This window comes from Panulirus ornatus, chromosome 28 (assembly GCF_036320965.1).
Source record: "Panulirus ornatus isolate Po-2019 chromosome 28, ASM3632096v1, whole genome shotgun sequence".
Lineage (NCBI taxonomy): Eukaryota > Metazoa > Arthropoda > Malacostraca > Decapoda > Palinuridae > Panulirus > Panulirus ornatus.
Window position 1 is genome coordinate 3,849,574 of NC_092251.1, and position 14,266 is coordinate 3,863,839.

General features: G+C 40.2%; 1 long non-coding RNA gene across 2 annotated transcripts in view; it reads right to left on the bottom strand.

Annotated features, from left to right (window-relative positions):
* Window positions 1-6,480, bottom strand: part of LOC139757764 (uncharacterized) — a 44,513-nt gene extending 38,033 nt beyond the window's left edge. For both annotated transcript variants that reach the window (XR_011714701.1, XR_011714702.1), the window contains exon 1: window positions 5,624-6,480. This is a non-coding gene — a long non-coding RNA (uncharacterized lncRNA). The remainder of the gene's footprint in view (window positions 1-5,623) is intronic.
* Window positions 6,481-14,266: the final 7,786 nt, after the last annotated feature.

Here is a 14,266-nt window from a genome sequence, read left to right on the forward strand (position 1 = left end):
CTGAGTTACGAGGAGATGATGGAGGCCTTGAATTTGTCAATCTTGGAAGAGAGAAAAGTAAAAACTAACCTGATCAAAGCACTTCTCTTGATGATGGAGACAGTGAACAGTTTTTCAAAAGAAAGAGGAGAGGATTAAACAACCAGAAACCATAACATGAAACGAAGCTAGAAGCAAGAAAAGGTGTAGAGAAATGTGTATATAGTCTGGTGGATGAATGGAATAATCTGAGTTATGAAACTGCAGATGTGGACAGCAAACAATAAATTTAATAAGTTAGTTATTTACTAGAAGAGAAAGGCCAAGAGATGGCGCTCTACAAGGGCTAGACTCCCTTCCCCTTACAATACAAATTGGCAATTACTGTGAAAAAAAAAAATTAAGCCATACTTTGTTAGCTGACTAAATTTACTAAGGAAATCGACTCTCACAATTTGACCTTAACACATTAGTTAGGAGGAAGGAAGGAGAAGATAAGAAAACAGGATGTGATTAGCCAATCTAGTGGGACTGATTCTCAAACTCCCAGAGTCTGTGGTTGACAACTGACCATTTTGATAACCTGTCAGGCAAAATTTCACTCAGCAAAATCTTATTAATTACTTTGACACCATACAACCCTCCAAAAGTATCTAAGAAACCTGAAATTATCTTTAGTGAGAACAATAAGGTTGACTTAAGAAAGTGAGAGGAGAGTGAACATTAAGCCAGGCAATGTGGTGAGTAACTTATGACTGGAAACTTTACTGAGAAATAAACTTGGAAGACTAGAAGCCGCACGGGGAAGAGGGGGAGGGAGGGGGTCGGAAATTTATGGAGGTATGAGCCTCTCGAGTGTGTGGGGAGGGAGGAGAAAGACTTTACGTGCCAGACCATCTAAACATACTTGGGACAGAGACGCCGACGCGGGTGTCACCGCTGGATCTGGCCTTTTATGTATAGTAGCCTGGAAATTGAAAACATCGTTTACAGAGTGTCTCCGGGGAGATGCGATCTGGTAGTCCTCGAGATAGGGGCAGGAATGCATTCTAAGTGAGGAAATGTCGAGGGCATAAGAAGAAGGAACTATTGTGACATGTGAAACTTTTTGCGGCGGTGTAAACCAGGTGGCTGAACTCCAGACAATGAGAACAAAATAGATTTACAACAGAGTTTGTGTGGTCTACAGTGAAGGAGGAGGCAGCAGGGTGGAGGGTGGCTGGGTAATAACAGTGAGAAGTAGAGAGAGCAGTTAAAGAAAATGATTGGTCTAATAAGAGACGTCAACACAGGATGAGAAAGACAGATATGTATTGTGATGAGATGAAGGAGACACAATATCCAAGCAGTTCGGAAGTAACTAGTGCTGAAAAAAGGAACATGATAAATACGAAAAAAATATTTTGGATTGATCAAATGATCACCTTAAACTCTTCCATAACAAATAATTAGTCTGAAGCATTTAGACGACAATGTTTTTGACACAGATGAAATAACGTGTGAAGAGAGGTAATTGCTTCGTTTCAAAGTGTATTTACCCTCAAAAATTCGCAACCCCAAACACTACTGGTCTGTTTGCAGGGCCTGAAAGGATCTTTGGCAAAAACAACAAGGGAAATATTACGATGATGAAGAGGACTGAAGATTGTTATGACCAAACTTAGAAGATATTGATATCACAAACGGGACATAACTGTCTTATCAAGGTCTTCGATCAGTGTAGACTTATGAATCAAATGGTATTTCAATAGGCGTAAAATAAATTGCACGAAACACTAAACTGGCCAATACAATCATCATATAAAAGTTCATTGGAAGAAAATTCTGTACCAATGTAATGGAAGAGGCAGTAGAGAGGTTGCTCTGATCTAGAGGCGTCTGGTAGTCTACTTCCTACGACGGAAGGATGTGAGTAAAACACTTCTCTTGCTAGAGTAGCGAACACGTCAATCATGATTAAGGACGAAGTCGCAAAGGCTGCAATCACTAGGACACTTCAAACCCTTACTTAAAAGAAAATGAGATTGGAGTCTACAAGTGTAAATCTCCTTCCCCATAACCACGTATACGTTTTTACAAATAGGTAATTACACACACACACACACACACACACACACACACACACACACACATACACACATACACGCACACACATACACACCATCTCTCACTGGAGCGTCGACGCTCCGGCTTTATTAAGTCGGGTGGAGGCGTGTGTGCTGCGCTACCCACTCCGTCTGCTGGCTCCATCACCATTTGTCTGGCTGACACACCTATTGACGTCCTGTCACGCCGGTCCTCCTGCTACCTCGAGATATTGTTCGTAATGTCCGACTTGCGACAGCCAGGGAAGGAGGAGGTGGCAAAGGTGGTGGCAGCAGCAGCAGCAGTAACGATGACGAAGACGATGACGACGAAGGTAAGAGTAACAGTTCAGAGCCCCCACCTCACTCGTCCCGCCCGTGTGGTAATCAAGGGAAATAGACGTCGCTACTTGATGATACACATTTCTTCTTGATTTACGGCTGTACAAATACCATTAAACCATCTCCACCCACGATTATAGAACATTAAGGTTAATATTCAATGAGGGAATTTATCTTTTGCTAATGACTATTAATGGAAGTTGGATTAGTGATATTAAAGACGAAAATGCAGTTGTATGTTGTTGATATGGATCAATGGTAAACTAATTACATGATTAATGTATATTCTGAATGAAGGAATTATGAAGCTGGATGTGTGGGTGACTAAACAAAGAATTACTTGAAATTTATAGATGAGCAATATAGAGTTATTGATGAAGTGATTCATTTAGGACAGTGACCGCTTCATAAACTCTATTTCAGCTCACTGAAAAGCATGTCGTCCCCTGTATACCACATCGCTCTAAATAGCTCTATCCCATGCACGACTCGCGCCTCTAAGGTCACAAATAAATCAGTAACGTTAATTTGAATATGCTATTGAATGATTATAAGTCTAGATAAATGTAAAACCTAATTTATATTAATAAAACGCGATTTTAAAAAAGCAACTAATTTTTGTAAATTGTTTGAATGCAGTTTTACATACGACAAATTAGAAACAGTCGAATAAGCAAAGCAGAATTATCACTCCAATTCAGTACATGAAATACATGACGAGAGATGTAACTGATCAGTATCCAGGTATCCATCGAAAAGTAAAAAAGAAAAAAGTATTTATACTCAAAACTACATATAAATGGATAACCTTAAGTGATAACTAAGAAAGTATATTAGAACACCCTTGAGAACTGGTTTCGAACCAAGAGAAACGTTTGGAACTCCCAGCTGAGATTAAGCTCGAAGATAATGAGTATGCTGCAGGTTATAACCGGTGCATCAAACCAGCTGCATCAAAAACGATGAGAGATTCCACTCTCCCATGGTGCAGTACGACATTTTCAACCAAACGATTGGCAACAGGCGCCGACCAGCCGAACGGCTCGCAGTTGCGTAGTTGGGCCACACGATGGAAATAATAATATCTATAACCTTGACCTCTGACCTTGTGAAGTCAATTTGAAAAGCGAACATATCTGAGCCACAAGCAATATATAAAACAATTCTGATACATGAACATTCCTAAATGAAGAATTTTTCACCATGAAACTGAAAATGCGATGAACGAATAGAAGAGCCGACTTTCACACACACACACACACACACACACACACACACACACACACACAACAGGGCACTAGTATATGGAATCAGGTAAGTGGCAGGATTGCATATGTCGGAAGAATACAAAGGCTTAAAAAGTTATATGATAGAAGAGAAATTTCAGTACGTGCTGTCCCAAGAGTGTAGAACTCCTCACCCGTCCTGTGTAAGTAGATGATTATATATACACACAAACACATGCACATGTACCCACAGATTCAAACGTACGCACACACGAAAATCTCTGTCTGCCAGGTGTGCAGACCATACTCTCAGTTCTCATCAGACACATACAAGCGTGCCACGGACCGTCATCACAGCCAGCTCTGGCGAAACCTTGATATTCCAGACTTGATTAATGTACTCCTTCCTTATTAGATTTTTTCCCCCCTCGATGAGCGAAATAAATCTAAACTCCGAAATGGATGGTTTCTTCTTTTTTTTTCCCTCTTTCTCTCTCTCGCTAGCAGGTGTGTTCAGCTGAAGAATCGCTTCCAATTCTATGGTAGTCACTTAACTTTTTCTCTCTAATTAAATACAATCGTTGATTTCTGAGTCGTTCTTCCTACAATCTGTGTCGTATGTGATCGTCTAGCCCAAGATCTGTATATATATATTGCTAGGATTTCACATATGTAACGAGTATTCGAGATAAATAGATGAGATTCCAAACATCAGGGTAACAAGGAAGTGAGCCTACAAGATCTATTAAAGTAATACAGAAGTACAAGGAGCCAGAAAGAACGAACAAATAGACTTGTCAAAAGCAAAAGTTATAAGCAACAAAAATTATCGTAAACAAGGACAACAACAATAACAAAAAAATGGGACAAAGCAGTAGCAGAGCGAGAGACAAGGACAACTGACAAAAACAAAAAAAAACAAGCATGACAAGAAAATGAGAGAGCAACACACCTGGACGAGAAGGAATTGGAAACAGGAAGAAACTGGAATCACAAGAAATTAGGACCGACTGAGCCGCTACATCAACAAGAAATAAACGAGGACAACGCCCTTCAGGAGCTGGAGTCCAGAGAATTCCAGACGTGCTGGAAGATGGCTGCTGGATTCTCAAACCTACCACCACCACCACCACCTTCATATCTGACTCATTTAATGGAACAAATGAAAATGAATAGATACGTAAATGAAGGTGGAAAATAGAACATACATGTTAATGTGTTCCTCAAATGGGCACTTGTTTCTTAATGTCCACAATGGGTTCGCTCTTGGTCGACGCAGACGAACACAGATGCACAGATGACGGCAAGAAAGTACACGGTCGAAGACGGAACGTCATTTCTTACAACTGTGATCTTTATGAGTACTGGAAAGGGTCGTGGAACCTACAGAAATGAAAACGGAACGTGTGTGTGAGGCGGCGGAAGGCCCTCTTGCGCGGGCGAATATCCTCAAAAAAAATTCTATCTGAGAGCCTAATGAATATCCCATGGAATATCCTGAAGCTTTCAAGGTGTATGTTTGATTGATAATCTCGAGATCAATCAATAACCTTCACCTATGCATTGCTGCTTTGCCTTCCTGACGATTCCAACCACGTCGGAACCTTGTAGGTACAACATAAGAGACAAAGGTCTCATTCGTCGCGTATAACTACAGGAATTATTTGACCGAACTTACAAGGGAAAATGTTTTTTGACATGACAGTCTTTCGGGTATTCATAAACTCGATCAATTGGATATCATACTAAATCACGTATACCTTTTTTCTCATACAGGGAGTACGAAATTTGATGGATCCTATTTACATATTCTACTTCATAATTACATGGGTATTTAACTATTAAGGTTGATCTAGGGGAAACAAAGAGAACATACCCAGGAATGAAAAGAAAGTATAAACCCACCTATGAAACACACACACACACACACACACAATCTAAGTTACCAGACTAGACGTAAACCCAAAGAGATTTCACTTTCATAAACCTCACCTGTCCATTCCAGGGTCACTAAGTGGCTCCCTCTACCACCCGCCGGCGAGAAATTCAAGATGTTCTCCACAGCTGAAGTAATTACCAGGTCGTGACGCCTCATTCTCAGGTCCCCGGCAAATTTTGTGTGACAAGAGCGAGGCACATGTTGTCACGCCCACCAAGTTATTAGTTTGATTCCAGGACTTGAGTCATTCGGTGGAAACTAGTCAGTGGTGCTTGAGGTTCATAAGTTGTTAACTAGTAGTAAATTTGTATGGTTAAGGTTCTTTAATCACCACGCACAGCAGTTTAGCGCTAAACACTCATTTGTCAATATTTTTCTATGTTTCTTTCTATGTCATGTATTTGTAAAACACACAGTATACTATGCCTGTTTATCACGCGTTTCTTCAGTATCTAAGCGCATATATACACTGCCGGAGTCTTTTCCCTCAACTATCTAACGAGTCATTTAAGTGTTTGGCAATATGACCGCATCATAATCGCATACAACAGCGTAATTATACATCATAGTTTATCTATCTTGTAACAACTTAACAGATTGTAATGCACTTCATTTTCCTAAGGATTACCATGGAGAAACTGGAAAATAATCGGTCTCATACGAGAGATTGAATTCAACAATATCCGTTTCATCCCTCTCAAGCATTATACCCTCCGCCTCGCACAGAAATTTACTAATGTCGTTTATACAGGTGGTATTTCTACCTGGCTCGAACGTGACACTACCCACTGATGAAACGAAAGCTTCACTGAATCGTTCGGCATTAGTATTGTCACTGTTGTGTGTCGTATTTCTACACAATATCACGGAGCAGTACACTGCACCTCGGCTCAAAACACACTGGCCATGTGCGACTGATCATGTCCGATTTTTCGAAGCTTCACCACGTATTTATCATAGTTCTTCATCGTATCTGGTCAGGTACAAGGCAAACAAGTATGACCTATTATCTCTCCATTTATCTCTTCATTTATGTAGTATCAGTAAAACAAATACGTAAGGGAAAGGTATATTATTAACAGATTATCACTTCTTTTCTACGTATCATTTAAGATATTCGGACAAGTTAAGAGCAGACATGAATCATATTCTGATTGGCTGACAGTAGAATAGACGTACCCTGCTGATTGGGTACCCGTGACTACGTCACGGTTTAGTTTTATTCCCTTCGATAGATGTCACTGCAAGGGGGTTAAGGACGTCCACAAGATCGAGTCATTCACCTTATAGAATGAGTATTTTTGGTTATTGTGTGGGATCTTGACGTTTTATATGTTGTAGTGAGCATTTTTGACGATTTATGGGTTGTAGTGAGAGTTTTTGGCGTTTCATAGGTTGTAGCGTGAGTGCTTGACGTTTAGAAGGTTGTAGCGAGAGTTCGTGACGTTATCTAGGTTGTGGTGAGAAGTCTTCATATAATGTAGGTTGTAGTGAACCTTCTTAGCACTTTCTAGGTTGTAGTGAGAATTCGTGACATTTTGTAGGTTGTAGGGAGAGTGCTTGATGTTCTGAAGGTTGTAGTTAGAGTTCGTGACGTTAAGTTGTAGTGAGAATTCATCATATGTTGTAGGTTGTAGTGAGCCTTCTAGGCATATTCGAGGTTGTAGTGAGAGTTTTTGATGTTTTATAAGTTGTGATGAGAGTTCCTGGTATTCTATAGGTTGTAGTGAGAGTTTTTGACGTTTGCTTTGGTTGTAATAGGTTAAGCTGATATTTCAGGGGTCGTCGTCAGAGCTTCTGACATTTCATAGGTTGCTGTAAGTGTGTGTGTGGCATTTTGTGGTCAGCCATTGCTGACATTCTGGTGTTTACGTGTGCTGTGTCTGTGCTGGACCTGGACACACTGTATGGAAGCTCTTCATTAGGGCACAACTGGCAAGAGAGACAGAAGAGAAAGCAAACATTTATATTTGCTTTATCTAACTCTCTCACCCTGTGTCCCTAGCTACCATACATCACACGGCCATAATCAGTGAATTGGTAAACTGTATTTGTGAGTTTGGGTGTATGTGTGGCGTATACGCGTGTGCGTATGTGTGTGTGTGTGTGTGTGTGTGTGTGTGTGTGTGTGTTCGTTAGTGAGTGTACGCATAGTAATATGTATCTGTCTTTCGTTGTGTCTGGGAAAAGATTACCCGAAATGATTATCAGGACTTAATCCTGGGAGAAGATTGTCCTAAGTACTCAATCCTGGAAGAAGATTGCATGAAAAAAAATGATTAGGCAGTCTATTCTGGGAGAAGGACTGCAGGAACCTTACATTCATTTTTTCTCCTAGTACTCTCATGACTTGTGCAGAAAGAGTATTTTGAATATATATATATATATATATATATATATATATATATATATATATATATATATATATATATATATATATATATATATATCGAGCACAACCTTGATTATAAGCCAAGAAATAAGTATATGCAAAGGATCCCTATTATTAACTATGCTTGCTTCGCAGTGAATGTATATGTTGTTATATAAAGTGATATAACTCACATTATACACTATCATAAGCCATAGCATAGTATAATTTTCTGGAGTATATCATCATATGATAGACTGTAATGTAGTATTCTATGTTATGATAATGAGGTTAGATATGTACTACTCAAGTAAGATCAGAGTTGATTAAGCTAATGACACGTATTGTGCTATCGAATGCTTTATGATATGATGATCCAACACTATATTATGCAGTAGGGTAATATCTGAATAGGTTATGATGATGCAGTGAGATATCCTTTTTGTTCATCTTATACAACACAAAATCTGGAGACATTGTCAATAAATGTCAATGTTTTCTGAAAGATACTTTATAAAAGCAATAATGAGAAAAAAACAGATATATAAGATATATTCCAATGCTCTCAATAAAGAAACATCGTGATCAAATATTATAGAATTATTAATGAAGGAAATCACATAAGGACATATCTTGAAATTACTAGAAATGGAAAGGACAAAGGGATATATTCTAAAGCTATTGATTAGCAGAAGCAACATGAAAAACATTCCATAAAGCTGAAAATAAAGAGAGCAAAACAAGGGCATAGTAAAAAGTTAATGGTAGGTAAAATATAAGACTAATTAACTTGATATAGACCTGATGTAGACACCAACATAAGAACATATTCTGAAGCGGATAATAGAGTAAAATTAGATTCAAAATAAGGGATTATGAATAAGGGAATATCTTGAATTTGGCAGAATATTCAGCCCTGAAGCCCTTTGTAATTACCTGTACCTTGCACCAGTGAACACCAATTGATAATGGGTAGTTAGAGTGTAATCATCCTCATTATCCGTGGTATCAACGAAGTGCCACCTCGATGCAAATAGGTATATCAACCCCAGTTTACAGCAAGGTGTAATTAATACACTGGTCAATATGAACGCAGTGCCAGTTCATTCCCCCTGTGATCTATCAACTAAGACAATATTCCACAGGAAGCAGAAATTGTTGTCACATACTCATATTTTTTACGCCAGACTTGGCCTAGACAAAGGTTGCGTTTCGAATCATAGGACGAAATGCGATATTTTGCCAACAGCTCATTTAACTTGCATTAGAAATGAAGTGTACTGAGGTTTGGACATGTGGGTATACGTGATCCCGAGTGTGGTTACAGGAAATAAAGTGTTTATCCAGCTCATGTGTAAACAGATTTATTATTAACGGAAATAGAGGAAAAGGAAAAGGTCTTTAAAACCTTTAAGTACCATGATATGGTCTTGGTACGACCGTAACCATGACAGAGAGTGTGTGTGTGTGTGTGTGTGTGTGTGTGTACGTACATGTGTGTGTGTGTGTGTATGTGTGTGTGTGCGTGTTTACGTACATGTGTGTGTGTGTGTGTGTGTGTGTGTGTGTGTGTGTGTGTGTGTGTGTATGTGTGAATACACAAGGTCTCGTGTTTAATTTGGGCAATAAACACCTTAATTAAAAGTAATTAGCAAGCACGTATGACATTTACGTATCATATGTATGGAGTATACACCTCATGGTTCCCCGTCTTGTGTACACCCTTTTAGGACCAAGATAATGCCACGCCACGTCCATCGTCATAGAGCCATTAATGCACTTGAGAATTCGTATAAACAGATCATTATAGCCATGTACCCAGCAGTACAATCTGTGGAGGAACTAATGTCTAATTAGCACGAGTCAAAGGGATTTAGGACGAGAGTGAAGCTTTGAGCTAGGATGACAAGGCCGCTCTCTCTCTCTCTCTCTCTCTCTCTCTCTCTCTCTCTCTCTCTCTCTCTCTCTCTCTCTCTCTCTCTCTCTACCTACCTACCTACCTACCTACCTATCTATCTACCTCTGTCTATGTCTGATCATTTTGCCTCAAACACAGTAAGAACAACATGCTTCTTCTTCTCCTTTTAATATTCTTTTACGTCATGTAAGGAACTGCATAAATTTGCTTTCTTTAATTAAGTCTGTTCATACACGGATATATGCTCTCATTTCCATACGTAAATCATACAACTGTCCTACTGAATCTTTTAAAGTTGCCTGCTTAAAGAAGAACATTGATATGTTAGTATAACTTACTACCATATGTATTGAAATAGTCATTCATTAAAGAGAAATGAAGTGTTAGCCAGCATCTCAATAGGTAAGGGGCAAGTACCCTTAAGGTGTGTCATTTCTTGCCTAGAAAACCAGTACGATAACTTCAACGCGACGGCCATCCCGACCTACCACTGCAGAGCCAGACGTATGATGTTGTTTAGGGCAAAGGTAACTTTTCTTGGACCTTTTGAGCTTAAGTCAACAAGGGAAACCCTCAGAACACAAGAGATGATAATGCAAGGTTTGATGTAAATTGGGTAAGTTCTTGTTAGGAATTCGAGCTTATGGATCTCTCGAAAGGGCCCAATTGTCTGTAGCTGTTTGAGTTCCTTTATATTCTAAAGTGAGGAAAAACCAGACATGTCTTAGCGATCTGACAGACAAGGTGAAAGGTAACAGTCAGTCTTGCGTTTTGCAATTCTTCTTTCTCGTTTTTTTTCCTCCTTTTCCCCTTCCTCCTCCTCTTCCCCTTCCTCCTCCTCCTCATTCGCTTCTCCTCATCTCCTCCTCCTCCTTCTCTTTCTTTTGTCTTCGTACCTTCCATCTCCTCTGCCTTTTTTCTTCTACCATTATCTTCCTGCTACCTGCGCCTTCCTCCACACTATAACTATCATCGGTCGTTCACGCTGCTTGACGGTCCGTGAGGCGTCGCATCGTGACGTCGTATGGTGACGTCATACTCAAACAGGCTGGTGGAGAGAGAGAGAGAGAGAGAGAGAGAGAGAGAGAGAGAGAGAGAGAGAGAGAGAGAGAGAGATGTGCAGCTCCGTCCTTAGAAAAGGGAAGTAGAAAGGGAGGGAAAACAAGCTTCCCTTCTGAATATTTCACACACACACACCTCGCCTCCTCCTCCTCCTCCCACTCCTCCATCCCCGCCTCATCCCTCCCCAATCCCCTTCCCCCTTCCCCTTCTTTGTTTTTCGCATGACGTCATAGCTGGGGAGAGGGAGGTGGGTGGGCCGTGGGCTAATTGTTTTTTGACCAAAGCCCAGTAGTAATGCAAGGGTTAGGATCTTCTTGTTACACACAGTGACCATCTTTACAGATCTTCTTTTGTTTTCTTGTTTTTTTTTTTTCTCCTTCTGGTTCAGGTGGTTCAGCCCAGAGAGGCCGTTGCCAGGGCTTCAGAGTATTTGTATTCCTGCTGAACTCCCGCTCAAGGTACAGGCCAGAGACGTGGCTCTCTCTGTTACTGCTGAACTCCTGCTTTAAAGTTCAAGCCAGAGACACCTCAAGACCTGACATGTTTACTTAGTACAAAGGTTTTAATCGTACCTAAACAGCAAATCGTAATTGATGATACTCAGAGATATCCACTTCAAAAATGTCAAAATCGTGTGATCTAAATTCATGAGGTAGTGTATTTTTCCTGCGTGTCATATGATTTCAAAAACTGATACCCGGCAACACACGAATTGCACAACATTCATTAGAATCTAGGTAATGGACCAATGGGAAAATCTACCGGTTTTACAGGACACACACACACACACACACGTAGCTCCGGCTATGTGTGTGTGTGTGTGTGTGTGTGTGTGTGTGTGTGTGTGTGTGTGTGCACAAACACAGAGGTGATGGCATGGTACATACATGGTGGGTTAAGAGACGGGGCAACACAGGTGTAAAACTCTCTTCCCGCAAAACATAAATAGTATTCACAACGAAGTAATTGAAAAGATCCAGAGGAGAGCAAGACAGATGGTGCTGGAATTAAGAAACCTGAGTCACGGGGAAGATGTTGGAGGCTTTAAACCTGCCCACAGTGGAAGAGAAAAGACTAAGTTGTGACCTGATCACACTTCGATGATTTAGACAGTAAGCAGAACTTCGAAATATGCAGGGATAGAATAATCAGAGGCCATAACCTAATCATAAGCATTTCTTAGAAAGGTTGTTAATAAGTGTATTTTATGATACAATGGTTGTTGCTGCGTGGAAAAGAAAACCAGTCATGAGATGGTGAAATGTGGACAGATTATAGAAGTTTCAAAAATTGTATTATTGCAGAGAAAATTGAAAGAGATGGAGCTCCGAGAGCGTAGAAGTCCCTACTCGTACAGCACTAATTGGTAATTACACACAAGCAATTACATACATGTAGGTCTAAGATAAGTAAAGGAGCCGTAAGCTGAAGCTGAACTGATCCGTAAGCTTGAGCCGAACCAAGTCTGGAGCTAACAATAACACACCTCAGGGTATAATTAGATTTCCCCATCCCAGAGACGAGGGAAGAATTTTTGGTCGAAATTTTTTTTCCCCCCTTTTCCCCGATCTTTTTGAATTGTTCCTGCCGGCTTGGTTAACAAGGCATCGAGTTGGAACTTTTTCTGAAGAGAGACAAAAAAAGGATCAGTCTTTACCCTGGACCTGCACGAGCAGCTTGAGCGTCAGCAAAGCTTGTAAACTAAAATGCTTCGTCTACAGTCGCTCCCAAGACTGTGTAAGATTATTAGTTTGATTATCGGGCTAGTGTAACCTTAAAGTGGTTCCCTTGTGTGGTTTTTGGGCCCCTTCTCTCTCACTTATTCCCTTCCCCTTCTGCCTTTTTTTTTTTTTAGAATAGATGAATTGTGGTTATTTCACAAGAAATATAAAAGACAACGTCAGAATTTTTTTGTATAAAGTCTTGGAGTATGTTTAAAATCTTCGCCAAAAGTGGGATAGACCTTCGAGTGTGGGTGATTTGAAATACGTATTTCTATGTTATCTTAGCAGGTGATCTACCACCACAACCACCACCACCATCACCACCACCACCACCAACACCATCTCCACCATCACCACCACCACCAACACCATCTCCACCATCACCACCACCACCACCAACACCATCTCCACCATCGCCACCACTAAAAAGTCACTCTCGGCGAAGTCGTATCATCAACAATGGTCAAAAATGAGTTAAACCTTGTCGAAGATGTTCACACCTGCAAGAGAATCCATCATTCCCCTGTTACTGATCGTAGCGCAAGCCTTGGAGCTGCAGGAACCCCGTGATAGCGGCGGTGATGTTCAAAATATTCTCGTCTAAACATCGCCAGGTTCATTTATCATACATTCTCAACCCTGCTTAAATATTGCCAGCTTTCTCTTAACATGTACACCACAAACATTAACGCTAACACTGTCAATGGCATTCATAGCACAAAAGACACTGACCGTCTCCCAAACCGCATTGTTCCTGGACAATCAGTGGAACTTGCATGAAAAATGTCATCATTTGCGTACGAGTAAATACACGGTATAATTATCCTTTCCAATGTGTTTTGATATCTGTCACTAATTATCAGCGGAATCACTTTTAATGTCATAGTTTGCAGTTCTCGATTGAATTACATTTAATGTTACAGTCTGTAATTCCCACAGGAATTACTTTTGACATAACAGTTTGTGATTCTCACTGGGACTATCTTTGATACTGCATTTTGCATTTTCAATGGAATCACTTTTAATATTACATTTTGTGATTCTCGCTGGAATTATCTTTAATGTCACACTCTTCAGTTTTCAATGGAGTTACTCATGGGTGTTACTTGGTTGCAGAGTGTAACATTCAGCAGAATTACTTCTAATGTCACATTTTCAGTCGTTGAGTTGACTGCTGGGGATTCTTTTCCTCGTCTTAAAGAGAAGGTAAGATTTATTCTCCAAGTTGTGTACTGTTGTGTTGTAAAGATGATATAGCTTCACTGAGGATTGTGATGTGTTGTGGAAAGTATTTTGACGATTTTTGATATGTTGTTGAGTTCGTTCTCGTGTGTTGCAATAAGGATCTTGTGCTGGAAAGAGGGCTTAGTTGTGTTGGAGAGAGGATTTTGCTATGTTGGGGAGATGTCTTTCTTCTGTTGTGTTGGAGGAAGGGTTCTGTTGTGTTGAAGAGATGGTTTGCTGTATGTTTAAGGGAGGGCTACGTTGTGTTAGAAAAACGGGTTTGCTTTACTTCAGAGAAATTCTACTGTGTAGCAGATACGATACCCCTTGTGTTGCAGATACGATACCCCTTGTGTTGCAGAATTTACCAGTGTATTATAGAGAGGATTTCAGTGTT